At 44.1% G+C, this 14,281-nt stretch overlaps 1 long non-coding RNA gene across 1 annotated transcript in view; it reads right to left on the bottom strand.

Moving 5' to 3' along the window:
* LOC117283340 overlaps positions 1-14,281 on the bottom strand; it is a 53,973-nt gene that overhangs the window by 34,656 nt on the left and 5,036 nt on the right. The window contains exon 2 of the long non-coding RNA XR_004514299.1: positions 6,401-6,470. This is a non-coding gene — a long non-coding RNA (uncharacterized LOC117283340). The remainder of the gene's footprint in view (positions 1-6,400; positions 6,471-14,281) is intronic.

Genomic DNA, 14,281 nt, shown 5'->3' with positions numbered 1-14,281 from the left:
TTTTTTTTTTTTTTTTTTTTTTGGTACTGGGGATTAAACTCAGGACCTTTTGCTTATGAGGCAGGCAGCAGAGCCACTGAGCTAAATCCCCTGCCCAGTATTTTTTTTAAAAGACTATCCTTTCTCCTCAGAATTGCCTTTCACCTTTGTCAAAAATAAGCTGCCCATGTATATGTGGGTCTATCTTTATACTCTGTTCTGCCTTATTATTTACTTGACTATTTTTATGCCAATAATATACTATCTTGGTTATTGTTGCTAAAAATATAAATACTATAGAATATAAATCTTGCAATTTTTTTCCTTTTGAAATTTGTTTGGTCTACTTTAGATTGTTTATGTTTCTATAGGAATTTTTTTTAACCCATTGAGCTATTTCATTGAAAATGTCTGATGAAAATTTTGTTGGAATTGTGTTAAATCTGTAGATCAATTTGAGGAGAATGAGCAATCTTGACAATATTCAGTTTATATATGCTAAAATACTGTTGGTTGTTTCAAGTAACAGGGTAAATCTTGTCCCTGTCACATGATATTGGCCATTGTGATATTGTTTCAGGTAAAAGGGTAAACTAGTCCCTGATGCTTTCTATCTGACTACAAACAAGTTTATTTTTGTTGGTGCTGTCATTGTTATCGCTATTTGTTATTCTCTTATAATAATATACTACAATTTATTAATCCATCCTCTTGCTGACAGGCTATTATATTTTTTCCCAGCTTGCAGTTATTGCAAATGCAATTATTAATGAATTTTGTTGTAAATATATCTTGGTAGATCCAAGCCCTAAGTACTGAGGGAGGATAGAAGGCCCATCAAAGCCCAAATCCCTTATCTCAATGTAGTTTTTTTGCATTTCCCTAATGACTGAAGATTTTTTCATGTATTTTTAGTCAAAAATGATCTGTGGAGTCACTGTAATTCCTACCCAAATAGCAATATGCTTCACTGAACTAAGAAAAAAAAATCCTAAAATTTGCATGGAAACAGAAGACACACAAATAGCCAGACCAATCCTGAGCAAAAAGATCAAGGTGGGCTGGGCACAGTGGTGCATGCCAGTAATCCTAGCACTCAGTAGGCTGAGGCTGGAACATCACAGTGAGTTCAAGGCCAGCCTGAACTACATAGTGAGACCCTATCTCAAAAAACAAAACAAAACATAACAACAACAAAAAAAGAGCAAGAGCAGAGTGTAGGGCATTATAACTACAGATTTCAAGTTATGCTACAAGGGCATAGTAACAAAAACAGCCTGGAACTTGCACAAAAATAGATGTGTAAGCCAATGGAATTAGAACACTATACACAGAAGCAACTCCACAGACCTACAGTCATCTGGTTTTTGTCAAAGGAACCAAAAACATACATTGGAGAAAAGACAGTCTCTCTAACAAAAGTGTTGGAAAAATTAATTATCCATATGCAGAAGATAGAAATGCCCCGCATTAAAATCAAATCAAAATGGATCAAAGACTTAGATATAAAAACAGAAACGTTGAAACTGTCTAAGGATAACAGGGGAGACACTTGAAGCCACAGTCATAGGCAAGGATTTCCTGATTTGGACTCCAAAGGCACAGGAAAAAAGTATCAAAAATCAACAGATAGAACTACAGCAAATTAAAAAGCTTCTGCATAGCAAAGAAAACAATCAACCATGTGAAGAGAAAAACCTAAAAAAATGGGGAAAAACTGCTAGCTACCGTTTTTATAGAGGGATAATATTTAGAATATATAAAGAACTGAAAAAAGAATTCACCCCTTTCAAAACAAGTGACCCAATCCTAGAAGAGGCAAATGAACTTAATAGGCACTTTTCAAGAAGTACAAATGGCCAATAAGTAAAGAAGAAAAGAAAGAAGATATTCTTATGACTACTGTTGTCCTCTCTTGTCTTCTTCTTGACTACAGCAACAATAATGGGGAAGGTTTTGTGTAACCTAAAACTTCTTTCTGTCCTTCTGTTCAATAACCAATTGGGAGATGTTGTCCAGAGGCGATGGACACCCATTGGTTGCACGCCTACCGCATTAACGTGACCGCGCCCCATCACGAGGTTCCCTGCTGTTTGCACTGTGACTTGCTTATCATTTGGCAAAACAAATATTTCACTCTCCCCTTACTTAACTCGGTAGTGGGTAATGTTGCTGAACTCTTTGTTTGAAAGTTTCTATAAATAACAGGCTCAAGAGCGGTGGCCTTAGGAGTGAGTTATTTCCTGCTTCTAGGTGGTATCGTTTTCTATAGTAAACGTATGCATTTTTAATTTTTTAAAAGTAAAGTTTTTTAAAAAGTTGAACAGTTGTGTTGAAGTATATGCCTTTCCACCTGCAGGAGCTAAAAGGCACACTGGTTTATAATTTGACCATAACACTAATACTGTGAAACTACTTAATGAATGTCTGTAGTGCACACAGTAGAGCAGCTTCATTATTTAAAAAGCTTTCTATGATCCACATATTTTCCCTTAATAATAGCTTATTGTTTTTATTAAAATCTTGGTTGAGTTTTTTTTTTCTCTGTTCTTGGCCCCATTTTATCCAGAAATAAAGCCACAAAAAAGTTTTGTTTGTTTTCGTGCTGTATTACAAATTTTAAAAATACAATCATTTACCCACATGTGGTGGTGCACACCTGTAATCCCAGAAATAGGGAGGCTGAGGCAGGAGATCGCCATGAGTTCAAGGCCAGCTTGGGCTGCATAGTGAATTCAAAGCCAGCCTGCACATATAGTGAGACCCTGTCTCAAAAAACCACAAATTTCCAAGTATCATTAATTAATTTCTAAGAACAGATGGTTGAGCAATTGTTTGTGATACTGTTTATACAGCAGAAATAAGGGAGGACTTGTGGATAGAAACATCTGGAAAGAGCTACTCTTTCCATGCACTGTTTGGGACAGTTTTACAGAGATGTATCGAGTCACCCGAGGAGCATTTCAAACTGCATAGTTTACGTGACAGCATTTACAAATTATGTCTTTCCCTCAGAACAACTTACACTGTGGAAATGTTTCCATATGCTACTAAACTCGGACATATCATTGTAATGAAGAAGAAAAGAGATGTCTTTTAGTAGCCAGTTTTTAGACACATACTAAACTACAGCATGCACAAATTAATAATGCTGTCCCTTAAGAATTTCTCAGAAATGGCTTTTTAATTCTTTCTGCTGCTCTCTGTTAAAGATAGGAAGTAGATTTTACCACAAAACGATGGCTCATCCTGAATTCACTTATGAGATATCTAACTAATGAAAACCTGATAGCAAACACAAATCTTACGTTAAGGAAAAATTACATATTTCCCACCAACCCCTTTGTCTTTCTTACAGTCCCAAGAGGTGGCAGTTTCCAACATCAAATTCTGAAATACATACATTTGCAGTTAGCTCTTTTCTATCTGGACTTTAGAACAGGAGTTGGCAAACTGTGACCCCAGGGCCAACTCTACCTTACCACACACTTCGTTTTTTATTTTTTATTTTTTTGGCTTTTTGAGACAGGGTTTCATTTTGTAGTACAGGCTGGCCTTGAACTTGAACTCACTGTGTAACCCAGGCCAGCCCTGAACTTGCAACGCTACTGCTGCCTCAGCCTCCTGAGTGCTGGGATCACAGGTGTGCACCACCACGCCCAGCTTTCACCACCTACTTTTGTATGTAAAGGTTTGTTGGAACACAGCCATGCGCCTTCATTTATATATGTCTCTGGCTGTCTGTGTGCTTCGACAGCAGAACTGGATGATTGTGGCAGATGGTGTAGCCCAGAAAGTCTAAAGTATCTGTGAGATATCTATATAGAAAAGGTACTGCCGCATTTAATATATTAATAAGGATTTCCTTACTTCTCATCTTGTAGGAATAAATGGCTGCTGCTCCCGCCAGCCCTAGTTCTCCTGCCAGGTTTTTGGGGACACACCCAGAGGACAGCCATGGTTGCACAGAGTTCCAATAAAACATCAGAAAGAAGTCTACCATCCAAGGAAGCACTGTTCTCCTCTCTTGGATTAACAGCAACAACTTTGGCAGTCAAAATGCATATATGTATTACACTGACAACTGCTTTTAAATGTATGTTCTCCAAGTAGTCTATAAATGATTTTGCAAAAATTTTTAAAATCTTTTTTTCCACCTCGAAGTTCTTAATACTATTTTGACAAGGTACTGTATACCAAGATGTGACACTTTTTGCTCAGTTTTTTAATTCTTTTGAAAGTAGCTCATGATCGGTTTTCTTCGCCCATTTCTTAGGACAAATACTTTAAGAAAGGTGAAGATATTTAGGGACCTTCAGCTATACATACATCATTTGAGTTAACTTTAGAGAATAGATGACAACAAAGTAAACTGACGATTTTGAAAATGTTTTCAGCTCTGAAATAAAAGATAGATAGGAAACAGGGAGACAGATCTTTTGCAGAAGGGAAAGGGGCGGAGAGAGACAGAGAGAGAGAGGGGAAGAGAAGGGGACGAGAAAGAATTCAGATGTGATCATCACTGCACATCATATCAATAAAAATAAAAAGTACAAAATCTGTTCTTGAGAATCAGACGCTCAGCGTCAAAATGTTAACCAAAACGTCAGTGTTAAAATGTTTTGCAATCATCACAACCCCAACCAATCTTCTAAAAAATGTAACTCTATTTTTTCCTACAAATTCCTAAAAGGTAACTAAACACATTTATAACATATTTGTGTGTGGGAATATATACACACAATAAATTGTGTTGGGATGAAAACTTAAAATATATATATATATGTATATGTATATTAGCTCTAATAGTCGATTTGAGCAACAACAAAAAGAACGTGTATCTAGTAAGTCAATTATTAACAGTTCCAATGCCTCCATTTTAGGGACATTCGAGTTGCGAACCTTTACAAACAGGAGCAGACTTCAGGTTACAAACATCTAGATGTGGACAATTCTCAGAAGGAGCTCGCATGCCTACCTTACCATTTTAAGGTAACTGTAAAAGTAAAACTAGTTTATGTATAGTATTTGTGTGTATGTGTTTGGTTTTTGTATGCTTTACCTTGTATGTTTGTGCCAAAGGTACATGAGACTCACTTTGTTGGACTTACAAGTAAATCTGTCTTACAAATGCTCTCTTGGAATGGAATCTGTTAGTAAGTCAAAGACTTCCTGTAATTGCAAATATGAATAAATAATCGAACAATAAAAATGGACAGTTGCCTTTTCTGAGTATTGAAATCGTGAATGTGGATGAAGCCATAGAATAAGGAGGTTTAAAATTCCAAACAAATTTGGCAAAATGATGTTTAGACCCTGGCCCAGGTTTTCTGTTTTGTTTTGTTTCGTTCTTGTTTTGTGAGAAAGGGCTTCACTGTGTGTGTAGCCTGGAGCCTGGAGCTAACTCTGCAGCCTGGAGCTAACTCTGCAGCCCAAGCCGGCCTCAGCCTCTCAAGCCAGCTCAGTCAGTCATTTAACAAGCATATTACTGAGCACCTAAATATGTCAGGCTGCAATCCAGGAGCTGGGGTCATGGCGGAGAATGAGATCAGTAAGATCCCACTTTTACAGAGCTGACTTTCCGGTGGGGGATACAGGACAATAGTGGCAGAACCAGGACATAACCCATAGATGTAAAAGAAATTAGAGCAACCAGACAAGAAGGGCTTGGGGAAGGTCAATGACAGCCAAGCCTGTACACACACTCCCTCTTCAGTCTCCTTCTTTCCTGAATGTCCCCTGTGAAACCTTTTCTCATAAAAACACCTGCCAACTCAGCAGCCCACAGAGAGGAATGGTGCTCTCTGCAGGGAGACACCAGGAGATCCCAGCTAACACAAACGGGACTTCTTTGGGGACTTCCGGACTCCTATCGCACAGGCAATTCTAAGGGAACATCCACCAAGTACCTGCTCTGTGGCAGGGCAGTGTTAGGCTCTAGGAGAGCAAGGGCTTCTTACTGTGAAGTACTCTGAGCACTGAGCCATCCCTGCAGGCAGGGCCAGCTTGGCAGCCTGTATGGATGGAATGGGCTGTAAGGATAGGACAGAGAGACGATTCTAGAAAGGCACTGGTGGGAGGAAAAGTTACTACCCTTCGGGGGCACCTTCACTGTCAAGATCAAAGGGAGCAGTGTAGCTGTGACCACAGCTGTGGCGACACCAGAGGACCCCAGCCGGGATTCAGCCACTACCACTGGTGGCCCTGCCTGCAGGCCAGAGATGGGCCCTGAGCACCAGCTTCATATTCAAGTTGCAGGGACCAAGGGAGGATGGGAGGACAGGTGAATGTTCCGGACATGGAGCTTCCTTTCAGAACTGGCAGTGACTTACCTCCAAATGGAACAAAGCTCAGGATGGCGACCAGAGGGACCTCTGCCCCTCCTGTAGAGAAGGAAAGGCTCTGGGTGGCTGTGACTCACCTTTCTGTGTTCAGTGGAGGGCTGCGGGCAGACGAGCTGGAGTCTGAGCAACAGGAGGGAACCCAGGACACTGGGGAGGAAAGACAGCAACAGGCAGGGCTGTGAGTGTGTCCCAGGCAGTGGCAGCCAGAGGGAGAGGACAGTCCGATCCAGGTGCCCGGATACAACCAGTGAGGGAGTGGAGGGCCAGCCCGGGGTCTCATGCATGGGGCAGATCTGCGATCAGACCTCAGCTTCAAAGTACAAATGGCCAATAAATATATGGAAAAAAATGTTTGACAACTCTGGCTACTAGAAAAATGTGAATTAAAACAATGGCAAGATTCCATCTGACCAGAGAAAGAACAGTCATCGTCGTCGTGAAATAAAACAATAACAAATACTGGTGAGGCTGCAGAGAGAAAGGAAAATAAACTAGTACAACCACTATGGAAATCAGTATGGAGATTCCTCAAAAAAACTGAACTAGAAATTTCTTTCAACCTAGCTATTTCTCTCCTAGGGATCTTTCCCAAACAATAAAAGACATCATATTACAGAAATACATGCACACTCATGTTTATAACGACACAGCTCATAATAGCTAAACCTCAGAAGTAGCCTCAGTGCCCATCAGCAGATGAATGAAGAAAATGTGGTAGTCGTACACAGTGGAGTACTACTCTGCCATAAAGAAGGATAAACGAGTCATTTGTGGGAAAATGGATGCACTTTGAGACCATGATGTTACGTGAAAGAAATCAGACACACAAGCTTAAATATTGTATGGTGCCTCATGTATGAGGGAGCTAGAATAAAAAGAGCAAAATAAAAGATTATAGGAAACGGAGACAGATCTTTTGCAAGAGGGAAGGCGACCAAGCGATGGAGGGCGAGGAGAAGGAAAAGAATTAAGATGAGTTACGCACATGCACCAACTCTCCAGGTAGAATGCACTGCAAACATGTACTGTACTAATAAAAGTTTTAAAAAGTTTAAAGCACCAGATAGAACAACTTTTTTTAAAAAATCCAGCGTCACCACTTAGGCACAGGGCTTCAGGTTCCAGTCTCGCCTCTTTAAGCCCCGACTCCCTCCCCTGGGGAGTGAAGGGACCAGCAGAAGCCGGCTGGGAGGATCGCGCTGTGCGTGCGCCTGCGCCATCCTTCCTGTGCGCTGGGGTCAGGATAAAAGCGGGGCCTCTGAGACTGCCCCAGCCTAGTCCCCGCTTTTCTGCTGGGCTTGGAGGTTTTCTGTCGCATGTTCTTAGTCTTCTGGGATCACATGTTCTCTCCATGAGTGGTATTAGCTGCATTAAGCTCCACTCTTACCAGCCCTGATCAGGACTTGTCATCAAGTCAAAGAGAGGGGTAAAACAAGAGCCGTGGATTCCAGCACATCTAGGCTCTGAGGGTAGTAACATCTATGAAGCCGGAGCCTCCGCCTTCTCATCTTCCCGGGGGGATGGCCGAACCCACAGAGGGGAAAACACCTGGCACCGGCATAAGCCAGAGAACCGACCAGTGTGGCCAATCAACTTTCCTGCCCTAAGTCTCTTGATTTCAAAGCACACTGTCATTGTTCTAAGCATCCCCACAAGAGGGGTGCTATGTCTTTTGAACCCACGAGGGCTTAATGAACCCTAATAGGGATGGGGTAAGTTGTACACTCAACTACCACAACATTTTTTTTCCTTTTGTGGCCTGAGGGCGGAACCCAGGGCTTTGGCGCTGATCTAATCTCCCATCACCTATGTCTTTTGAACCCACAAGGGCTTAATGAACCCTAATAGGGATGGGGTAAGTTGTACGCTCAACTACCACAACATTTTTTTTTCCTTTTGTGGCCTGAGGGCGGAACCCAGGGCTTTGGCGCTGATCTAATCTCCCATCCTTTTTACATTTTTATTTGGAGACAGGGTCTCTCTTAAGTCGCTAAATTGTCCAGGCTGGATTCAAACTTGCGATCTTTCTGCCACGGTGGCAGGACGACAGGCTGTGCCACCACGCTCAGCTTGTCACAGTGCCACTGAAGCCACCTGAGAGGGGCAAAGCATTGCCTCAGGGCAAGAAAACTGCAGCGGGGCTGGCGTCGAAGACACGGAGGCTGATTCTGGGAGCTGAGGCTTGTAGGGTTGGATGAGGCCTCCAGCCCATCTCAAGGACCCAAAATGCCTGTGACCCCCCCTTTGTATGTGACGGAGCTGGACACACGGGATACGCGGACAGACCGCTTGGAGACTGTGCTGTATGGCGTTGAGTGCGCGACAAGGGCTCCGGCGCCCGTTGTGTTCTCTGAGAGCTGAGCTGAGCCCCAGAGCTGAGGCCCAAGACTGTGGAGGTGCACGTGCTCCGAAGCGGGGCTACACTGTCAACTCAGGACGTACAAGGTGGGTGCGCTCCAGGCCCGCATGCACCTCCAACCTGTAGGCACACAGGGGCTGAGGGAGGGAGGAAGTTCCTAGCTGTGCACCTCTTGCCTTTTTTGAGGGGTGGAACTGGAGAATAATCCCAGAGCCCCACCCCCTCTTTTTTTTTTTTTTTAAACAGCGTCTCACTAAGTCATTAAATTGCCCAGGATGGGTTTGAACTTGTGATCCTCCTGCCTCAGCCTCCCAGACTACAGGGATTACTGGCATGTGCTACCACACCCTGGTTGGTGTGGAATTCTTGAAAAGGGGATAGAGGAACCCCAAGTACAGTGCCCCACTTCCTTATAGCAAAGGAAAAGTAGGAGCTGGGCCAGAGCCAAGCAAGGACCCCTGGCACTTGGGGCGGAAACACTGGTGCCTGACTCTCCCCTGAAAGGCCTGCGAGTGACTGGAACATCCAGGAGGACAGAATGAAGGGAGGCTGGGGGTGTGTGTGCATCTGGATTTCTAGACTGTAGAGAAGCAGGAGGTGCCATTTCCCCAAGAACTCTGTGCACAGCCACCCTGGAAAAACCCTGCACTCAGGGGCTTTGGAAAGGACCCCTCACCGGGACGTGACTCCTATAAAGTGAACATGTGGCAGATTTTGTGAAGGGGAAGAGCTGGCCAGGGGGGTGACAAAGGGTCAGCAGCTCCTGTACAACACTGCGGGAACAGCAAGGAGATGGTCCCCAAAGGACCCACGAAAGTGCCCCGGGGAGAATCTGCACCCCAGACCTCCGCCAACAGAGGACACCAGTGCCACAGGACAACAGCTCCCAATTCCACTGAATTCTCTGTGCCCCACTGTCCCTGCTGTGCTCCTCTCTGCTCCTGGAAGAGTTAACCTGTCAGGGAATGGGCAGGGAAGGGAAGCAGGAGTGTGAAGAAACCCACTAAACCGCACATCCCCACTTCCGGAGTCTGAGGCTAGACCAGGGCCAGCTCAAGGAAGGAAAGTTTGAAAATGGATGAGAGACTAAAATGTTTTCATCTGGATAGACTTTCTCTCTAATGTCCTTTAGTTTATTTACATACAGCATCCTTCCATACAAAAGATCCATTCATAAAAACAGACCATGAAGCCAGGTGGTGGCGCATGTCTAATCCCAGGACTCAGGAGGCTGAGGCAGGAGGATTGCCGTGAGTTCCAGGCTAGCCTGGACTACACAGCAGGACTGCATCTAAAAAACAAACAAAACAAAAAACCAAAACCCGAAATCAGAGTGAAAATAATGGAGATTTAACTTAGAACTTGCTGAAGCTCTAGACCAGTGCAGTCCAATAGATTTTCTATGACGACAGAAACATTCTCAGTCTCTACTGTCACATTCACAGAGACACAGAAAGCTAGCGGCACAGGTCTAGGTGGTGATGCCGTGGCTGGCCTAGATTCATTCCCAAAACTCTTTACTAAAAGGAACCCCAAAAATACACTCTCTTCTCTCTCTCTCTCTCTCTGAACTTTTAATACTTGATTTCTTTTTGCAAAACTGAGGATTGAACTCAAAGCCTTCACACTACACTATACCCTCCACCCTTTTTATTCTTTTATTTTGAGGCAGGATCCCAGTAAGTTGCCTGAGCCGGGTTTGAACTTTTGACCCTCCTGCTTCAGCCTCCCAGAGTGCTGGGCTTACAGGAGTGCACCACCACACCTGGCAGGAGTTTTTAATACTTAAAACTGTGCCTTAAACCTGCAGTGGTTGAGAAAAGCCATGCAGGTTGTCATCCAACGACAGGGCAGGGATGTGAGAGAGTAGGTCTCTAGACAGTGGTGGGGAAAAGATACTTCTTTCTAACTGTACCCCTGCTAGACCCAGGGTTTCCTCTAAGCCAAGAACAAGTGGGCGTCCACGCTCCTAGATTGTGTGACCTTGGGAAAATCATCATCTCCCCCGTGCCTCAGTTTCCTCATCTGTAAAGTGGAGAGACTGTAACAACTCCTGCCTACCTCGAGTGAGTAGGACCATGATGAACCTGTGCCTAGAAAACTGAATCATTTGTATCGCTGTTGACTCACTTACAAAGAAAAACAGATCAGTGTGGTTTCATTAAAAAAACAAACAGCAGCCTTGTAAACGCGCTATACCGCGGTGCCTCCAAGCTCTTGGCACACACGGAAGCCACATATTTGTACAGCAATCAAGCAGCTTGGCAAACCCGCTGAGCCGGGGTTGTACCCTCGCCTTAGGTGACCAGGGCAGGAACAGGAGTGGAGGACCCCGGAGGAGAGGAGAGTTTTGAGTTTCCCAGCTCAGAGGACCTGCACGCCAAGTCCCCCGTCTCCTCCTGAGGTTTCTGTCCCAGACCAGACTATTTCTTTTCCTTTCTCTCTCCCTGCACCTCGTCTTTATTTGTTTAACTCTCTTTCTCCCTCCACTCGCTAGAAGGTAAACTCCATGAGATCGGGGAGCTGAATTTGTCACTAGCTTTATAAACTGTACATTGTGTTTTTGAGTTTCTATGTGACACCCTTCCCAAAAAGCTCTCCTGCAGAGATTCATGTGAGGGGTGGTAGCAAATGTTTGCCAATGCCTCTGGTTGCTAAGATGCTACCCAAGTTATATTTAGATGTCTGGATACTCCTTTTCTTCATGTAGCCTGGCCCTAGGGAAGCTCATGTGCATAGGCTCTCTAACCAAATTCATCCTGGGATAAAATCTTAGCTATTAAATGGGGTCTGCTCTGAAAAACATAAAATAAATTTCTCCCGAGGAAAATTATTCTTTGGGTTGCAATAACAGCAGCCAGAGCAATATGTAACCCCAGGGGCCCAGGGACTCTGCCAAGGGCTCAAGGTTTCCCAGCCCTGCCTAGCACAGTTGTGGCTGCCCCACCCGGCTCGTGCATACCTTGCTAATTGGTAGCCTGTCACTGTGCCCACACCTCTTCAAAACACTGGCAATCCAGCCCAGATCGGTGTTCTCCTGACCCAGTTCGAAATTAGGGCTGGGGTGCTGGGAGCGCGTGTGTGCGTGTCCGTGTGTGCAGCTTGGATGGTTTGCTTTGGCACGGGGCTCCCAGCCTGCGGCATTTTGACAGACTCAAAAGCTACCAGGGCCTTGGCAAACAAATCACTTGTTCCCCTCCAAACTGCGGGGGAAGCCACATTCCTACCAAGACTTTCCGATTCACCTTGCAGTCCAAACGACCCAGCGTTTCAGGGGAATGGGAAACAAAGAAGAAACAAGGTATTTATCATGGACAGGTACAAACTCTCTGTGATGAATGTTATTGCGTATATCTAAAATGGACCGGTGAAATTAAACATGTGAAAAAATGGAGAAAAATAAAGTATATGCAGCGGTTTATCCACTGCTATTCCAGAGCTGAAGCACTCTATCGCTTCATTTCTTTATGTGTAAAAATAATCCTCACTGAAATCGGCTACAAGATTTACATCGAGGAACTGGGCTTTGGGCTTCTGTGTTTTCCTTGGCCAAACTGCTCCCCACACCCCCAAACCAATCGGCCCTCACCTCCCGTGAGTGTGGACCATGTACAGCCACTGTGTGCCTCGGCCTCTCTCCGACAGCCCTTGAGCATATCAAGTATCAAAACAAGGACGACAAGAGGAAGAGGAAACACTACTTTCCTTTTTCACCTAATACAACCCAAGAGGTATTTGGGGAGCAGCCCGATCACCAATGAAATCATACCGACCCTAGCCAAGCAGAGCCAGAATCTCAGCACTGAAGAGAAATCCTCACTTAGTGAGCTCTGGAGATAACTGTTTGCTAAGCATGCATTTTACCGCATTCCACTCAGTCTGTGCCCTCCTCTGACAGCACTAGAGTAATCACAGCGAGGGAGGAGACAGCTACAGTCAACTCCACCCAATGAAGACTTAATGAGTCTCTCGGATCTCAGCATTTACAAATAGCTTTTTGTTTAATCTCTGCAACATTCCATTGGATTCTATCACCATGCCCATTTTATCATAGGTGAGGAAATTGAGGCACAGAGAGGCTGCCATTTACTAAACAGACATATCCTAAAGAGACCTTTGCCTTGGACTTTAACTGCTATACTCTGAGACCTCAGTAGGACACAACATTTTTCAATTTTTTTAGACCAAGCATTTGCACTGTAGCACCTCTGTTTTCTTCCCTGGTCTATACGAGTTTGTACCTTCACAGACTTTTGTTTTCTTTCTTTCTTTTGGGTAGGGATCCTTACAACACAAAGCAGATGCAATAACACCTCATGTATCCAGAGTTGGGGATTTAGCTCAGTGTCACCACATCTGCCTCACAAGTGTAAAGTCCTGAGTTCGAACCCTGGTACTGGGGGAAGAAAAACCACCTCATATAAACAGCCTCAGTAAAGGACATTCTAAATTTCAAAATAAATGAGACTAATCATGTAAATCTGAAACCATATTTTAATACATTGTATTTATTTTCTCTGTACTCTTTACAGAGTATCCTGTACTTTGGCACCTTTCTTAGCTGGCTCTGAGCCTCCAGGATACCTCTTCATCCTGAACAGCCAGGAGGTGCTCTCTGGTGCATAGATGGCCTCTGGATGTAATGAAATGAGGCCTGAGACCCCAAGACTCCCAGGGCTTTGTGAATGCAGGTGTTACTCTACTGTCCCCTTCCTTCCCATTTCTGCTTCATGCTCACTGTCTGCTCTTGATGGTCCTGCAGCCCCTTGGCTCAGCTCCCTCTGTTCTGCCTGGGCCTGAGTACCCTTCAGATAGCCACACTGCAGCCAGATAAGACCAAATTGGCTTTGGGAAAGGCTTACCTGGCCTACGAGGAAAAAACTTTATAGCACAGACTTAGAGACATCTATTCTAATTGAGTATTGGTTTTTATTGCTTATTCCCAGGTTCTCAACACGATAGCCACTTGTGTTTTGTGGCTCAGTACTTCTGGAAGTGCAAGGTGTTCCCTCCTGGCATAGCTTAAGACCCAAGAGCCTTGGTGCATTCCCCTGCTCAAGGATGGGTTTCTTGAGGGAAACATTTCTGGTATACCTTTGCAGCTGGCAGAACAATCAGCATTGTCTTGTTCCATCCTCAGGGCTAAAAATGATCAAGAGAATAAAAGACCTGAAGGACAGAATGAGATGAAAGGAAAAAAGAAGAAAGAGAGGGAGAGAGGAACCAGCAGTGCCTAGAGAAATGCAAAGTAATGCTGTGCCTGGGACACTTTTTACTAAGAAAGCATTAAGGGCATCCCAGATGGTTGGAAGAGTAGAAGAGTTGGAAAAAGGAAGACCATCCTAAGAGGAAGACTTGTATAAGCTGGAGCTTCTAGTCCTAATCCTGGGGAAGGGGAGTCAATGTTAATGTGGGACATAAAACCTACCTGGGGAGAGAAGGAATGTGGAGTTGGCAACCCCACGATGACACCTTGATTCCATTCAATCTGTTTTTAGTACAGAAATGTTCTAGAAAAATCCCATGGCCAAGTACTGAGTGATGAAGACAGCATCCAGGTACAGGGCTGTGCCAGGCATAAAGAAAAATCAATACTACC

The sequence above is a fragment of the Fukomys damarensis genome, unplaced genomic scaffold, assembly GCF_012274545.1.
Source record: "Fukomys damarensis isolate Sample0158 unplaced genomic scaffold, DMR_v1.0_HiC HiC_scaffold_25, whole genome shotgun sequence".
Taxonomy (NCBI): Eukaryota; Metazoa; Chordata; class Mammalia; order Rodentia; family Bathyergidae; genus Fukomys; species Fukomys damarensis.
This window is presented reverse-complemented; position numbering and strand designations above follow the sequence as displayed.